Genomic DNA, 5,997 nt, shown 5'->3' on the forward strand with positions numbered 1-5,997 from the left:
CACTACGCTTGGCACCATCTTGGAGCCTGGCGAACACGCCAGGGCGCCCTGAGGCCGCGCACCGCGCATGCGCGGAAGCGCCGAGATGCTCGGCGTACCAGGGGGAGGCACAGAGGGACTACAACACCCAGGATAGCCACACCAACAAGATGTAAAAGATTTATGGAGACTGCTGCACACAACTAAGCCTATTTAACGCTTATACTAAAGCTGCAACATACCCCTGAGACCAGCAGAGTGGGGTTCCTTCCATCTAGCTCATTTAGAGGCTGTACAGGCAAGGACTTCCACCCACTAGAGGCTAGAACCTGGTTGGGGCGAATGCGGTAAGGGGGTGCTTCTTAAATCGTTCGGTCCTGACAGGGGTGGAAAAATAAGAGAATACTGGGGCGGGGGCCCTCTCTACAATTTATAGCTATGTGGTCCTATCAGGTTGTGGGGGCGGAGTCACAACCCAAAGCGTATGCTGCCATGATGCGACAGGAAAGTATTCCCAAGGTAAAGATGTCTGTGCAAAGTGTCCCAGTGAAACTGTGAGAAAAGGATTTGTAAAGGTGGGCGACTTCCCTCTCACCAACGACCAGGCCAATTCAATGCCCTCCGGACAGCAGTGTCATGTACCAGTGGCTCTGGTCCCTGTTCTGTTCCCCAGAAACTGTGTCCAGATTCAGGTTCAAGTTCTGCTTCAGGCTCTGGTTCTGGTTCAGGGACCGTTTCTTCCTCTGCAAGGTTGGTAGGAGGAATGGGAGCACCCATTACACTCGGCACTTCACTGTGTTCCATCTTGACCTCCTCATCTCACCTCCATGGGTGTGGATCTAATGTTTCAATTCATGGCAAAGGGACACATGTCCTCCTAAAGGGTGTTCTTTGACGGTCTTCTTCCTCAGTACTAGGGACGATGGAATCATCTTTCGAAGGAGAAACCCACAACCAGTCAAGGGTTAATTCTTCATTGTCACTCTCCTCTTCGGGGAGTGTGGGTGGGCAAGTTTTCCGGGCCCTAGGCCTCCGCGTCGGGGACTGATAAGCCTTTAAGCAAGGGGGTGAGGGTACTCGAACAGCCTCTGATATGGCCATTAAATGGTTTCGATGCCAAGACTTGAGGGGGCTGGTCTTCCCTTCATGCATGAATCTGGTACACCGGGAGCCCAGGTAGTCATTTACAGACACTATAGGATTGGGAACGCCATCGATCAGCCAGCTTATGCTTCCCTGGTTTGCACAACAACACTCGATCTCCAGGTTGTAAATCCTGGAGATCGAATCCTCTGAGATCAAAGTTTTTCTTTTTCCTTTGTTCTCTAATGCTAGAGGCCTCCTTAGCTTTCTCATAAACCACGTTTTAGATTTTTCAGAAGTTTGTCAATGTACCCCCTATAAGAGGCTTGGGAGGTGTGATCTAGTGATGTTCCAAAAGCCAGATCCACAGGTAGACAAGCTTCTCTCCCGAACATTAACCTGTAAGGGGAATATCCAGTAGAATCATTTGAGGTGCTATTATAGGCATGAACTACTGCGGCGATATGATCCCCCCAATGCTGTTTCTTCTCTAATGGGAGAGTCAACAACATGTTCAGCAATGTACAGTTGAAATGCTTAGGTTGTGGATCCCCTTGAGGATGGTAAGAAGTAGTCCTGGATTTCTTTATGCTTAAGAGTTCATATAATCTTCTGATCAGCTTGCGCTCAAAATCCCGACCTTAACCCGAATGCAGGCCCTGAGGCAACCTGTAATGAACAAAGAACTTCTCCACTAGAGTCTTTGCCACAGTACTAGCTTGTTGATCCCTAGTGGGAAAAGCTTGAGCATGTCAGGTGAAATGATCTGTCACAACCAGGACATTACTTTGTCCACTCAGGTCAGGCTCCAGACACAAGAAATCAATGTACACCAACTCCATGGGTCCCTGACTTTGAAGATGGCCCATTGGAGCTGCCCTGCTTGGTAAGGTTTTCTCTGAATGCATCTGATGCAAGAGCAAGAGTAGCTTTCCATCTCCCTTCTCATGGACGGCCAGTAAAACCGATCCCTGACCAGCTTGAAGGTTCTATCTGGGCCTAAGTTACCATAATCATCATGAAGGGCGATCAACACAGTTAGAAGATGTTTCTCCAGGATGAACAGTTGACTCACACCTTCTGCTTCCTCAGAGGGACCTCTTTGATACATGACTCCATCTTCCAACTTCATTCATTCCCACTCTCTATAGATTACTTTGGCCCCCTCGTTGGGGCTATTCACCAGTATCTGAGGGTCTTGGGCAGATAGAAATTTCCTTATCAGACTCCCCAATGTATCTTCCCTGTTGATCCCATCTCATATCCTCTTTTGTCAGCTATTCTTGGCTGCGTATTTGGGTCAAATCACAGTAATACTTCGGTACTCCCGCGGGGATGACTCCTACGGCTTCAGCTCTTATGGCTCTTCTGTGTTTGTACTCAACTCCTTGACACACAGTCTGTACTCCTTCGAGCGGTAAATGGACCCAACTCTTCTGTCTAACCTTGATAGAGTGAGGTCTTCGGGAAAGAGTGTCAGCGTCTCTGTTTTCCACACCCAGTCGGTATTTCAAGCTGAACTGAAACTCGGACAGAGCTCAGACAGAGCTGCCAACCACTGATACTCAGTGGCATCCAACTTTGCAGTGGACAGTAGGTAAGTCAATGGGTTGTTTCAGTCTTCACCGCAAAGGTAGCCCCATACAGATAGTGGTGTAGCTTATCTACCACAGCCCACTTGAGGGCCAAGAACTCATGCACAGGATAGTTCTTCTCGGGGGGGGGGGGGGTGAGGCTGCAACTCACACTGGACGGAGTTTCCCCTCCGACTCCTGGTACAATACCCCTTCAAGGACATTTCTGCTGACATCCACATGTAATTAATACAGTTTCGATGGATCAGCATAGGCCAACACCAGTGCTTCAACCAGGCTCTCCTTCAGCCTTTCAAAAGACCTTTCACACTTTGCTGCCCATTGTTCCTGGATAGACGAGGCTTCCTGGGGCCTCCCCTCAGGGTTTTCTGCTGGACCCCCTCTGTTTGCTTCCGTAACAGCTTGTTTAACGGCCGGGCAATCTGTGAGAAGTTCTTCACAAATTTTCGATAGTACAAGCAGAAATCCAAGAATGACCTCAACTCTGTGACAGTATTTGGCTGAGGCCAGGAAGTGACAGCCTCCAACTTTTGAGGGTTAGTTGCTATTCCCTCAGCCAACACCACATGCCCTAGGTACGTGACCGAGGTCTGGTAGAACCGGCACTTCTCTAAAGACAGCTTCAACCCCTCGGTGAGTAGTCGCTAGGAAAACTTTTTCCAACCGAGCTTCATGGTCCTCCAATGTTCTGCCGAACACAATGATATCATCAAGATAAACTAGCACTTCTACCAGGTTCATATCACCCACAGTGTTCTCCATCAGTCTCTGGAAAGTAGCAGGGGCCCCTGTTCATCCCTGTGGCATTTGGTCAAACTCGAAAAACCCTAGAGGGCTGATGAAGGCCGTCTTTTCTCTGTCATCTGGATGCATGAGGATCTTGTAATATCCACTCTGTAAATCCAGTACACTGAACCATTTGGCCACTGATAAGCATTGTACGGCCTCTTCTATGTGTACTGAGTTATGTACTGATCTGGGATAGTTCTTTGGTTCAAGGTTTAGTAGTCGATGCACATCTGGAGGGACCCATTCTTCTTCCTCCCTACCACGATCGGGGAGGCATAGGGGCTCCTGGACTCTTTAATGGCCCCTGATCTCTTTAATTCAGCCAGCTGCTCTCGAAGATCCTCTAGATCACACAAGGGGAATCGCCTTGCCCTTTCTCGAAAAGGCTTATGTTCAGTAAGTTGAATTCGATGTTGAGCACTCCTGGCACAGCCCACATCAAAGTCATTCTTGGAGAACATTTTCTCCCATCAAGCTATCTGAGTTTTGATCCTCTCTTCCCGGGCAGAGAGTAGATTTGGGCAGTGGACAGTGGTTCTTCTTCCATCCCCCTTCTAAACTACCTCATCTCCCGCAACTGGGGTGGCAGCACTCACTTTCCCGATCACCATACGGGGCTTTAAGCTGATTGCTTGAATAGTGATACTCCTCAGGCTGACAGGATTTTGCCCCTGTTTCTCAGTAAGGCCCGAGTGGGTACGATCTCTGGGACCAATCCAATTCAACCTCCTCCTCTGCTGCCTCAGCTTCCATCACCACGTAAGGACCTGGCTGGTCCCAGGACAGCTTGACCATAGCTTTCAGACAGGCCCTCTTCCCAGGCTGCAACACCTTTTCATGGGTATCCAATCGCCACAATCTTCCCACTCCTTCAGGAGGTGCCTTCTTCTCTTGCAATACCTGCTGGAATGCCTGCCTCAGCTGAGGATGAATCTTCCCTACTGGAGAGCCCACCAAGGCCAGAGGCGTGAGTAGTCTCCTCACAAGGTTGGTGTTGGTGCCTATCAATAAGGAATTTCTGCCTGCCCCAGGAGGTCGGGGACAGACGACAGCCAGCGTATAGAAAGTCTCTGGTTTTCCTGCCATGGCAAGATCGAAGGTTATCTTGATTGGTATGTATCCATTGTATGAGCACTTCTGGGTCCCTGTGCCCCAAATCTCTAACTCTTCGAGCTTGCATAAAGGGATATGCCTCAAGTACTTGTGGTAAAAGTCTTGATACAGCAATGTCAGCTGAGCTCCAGTATCCAGTAGGACCTGTGTATAGATGCCCTATGCTTGTACCGAGACTTTGGGGGAGGGCCCCACTAAGTTCTTTGGTAGGTTTCTCACAGGTGGCTCTATAGTTTGTGCCCTAACCAACCTCCTCAGAGGCAGTGGAGTTGGCTTAACTCCTCATTCATTAAGGTTTTCATTGATTTCCTGCCTCTGTCTCCCCTTCTTTGCGGATTTTGTTTCTTTCACTCGTTTAGGTAAAGAAGGGGTAAAGGTAACAGGTGACTAGTGTCCCCTTTTTTTTCTTGTCTCTTTTCCTGGCTTTGGAGTGCAGTTTCCCCTCAGGACTCTCAACTAGCTCCTTCACTGAGATCCCCTGAAGTTTCCCGCCTGCTTTGGCAAAAGTAGTTTTTGTAATGCTCTCAGAACCTCCGTGAGCAATAGAGGGCTGATGCCAGACTTGGGGCATTCAGCTCAGTCCAACCTCTTTGCACCCATAACATCTCTTCTCTCGCCCTTGGTACAGTTTTTGCTCACCTTGACTCGTCCCTTGTTCCCGGACCTTTGCTTAGGTCTCCATCACTCGCATCAGAGCATGATACATTTGGGTTTGGGCTTGAGCTACCTGAACCACCAATTTGGTTGGCGCGAGTTCTGCTACTGGCTTATTAGTGTCAGGAAGGGCCAATCCCACCGGTTTAGACTCAGTTCCACTATCTTCATCCGAGAAATTAATTTCCGCATGAACAGCTCGAGCCACCACTTTCTCTTTGTTCCCAGCAATAGAGCCCATTTCTCTTGATCTGTAAGGAAACCAGTGGTAATTGTCTGGCACGTACTCGCACGCACGGGAGACTACAAACACCCATGCACACGGAAGACTACGAACACCCGTGCGCATGCATGCGCATGCGCGGTGACCGGCGTCCATGTGCAGGAGTGCATCCCTGGTTGCAATTGGCGCCAAACGGCCTATTTAAGGAGTTCTCTACCACTGTTCGGTGCTGACTGGTCTTTCAGCTGTGCTCCTGTTACCCTGAACCTGTGATTCCTGTCTGAATACCCGTTGCTGACCTTGGCTCCTGTTTGACCCTGCTCCTGGATCCTGTTTGTCTTATCTCTGGCTTTTATCCCGGCTCTCCTCTGACCCTGCTCCTGGACTATGTTTACTTGATTTCTGGCTCCTGATCCCGGCTCCTCATCTGACCTTGCCTTTGCTTGATGTCCTGTTCTGTCTGTTAACGTACCCGGCTTCTCCTGTGACCTCGCTCCTGCCTCCTGCTTGGCTCAGCGCTGCTGCAACTACAGCCCTGCGACTGGCTGCAACTTCCTGCAA

This window comes from Aquarana catesbeiana, linkage group LG09 (genome assembly GCF_042186555.1).
Source record: "Aquarana catesbeiana isolate 2022-GZ linkage group LG09, ASM4218655v1, whole genome shotgun sequence".
NCBI lineage: Eukaryota > Metazoa > Chordata > Amphibia > Anura > Ranidae > Aquarana > Aquarana catesbeiana.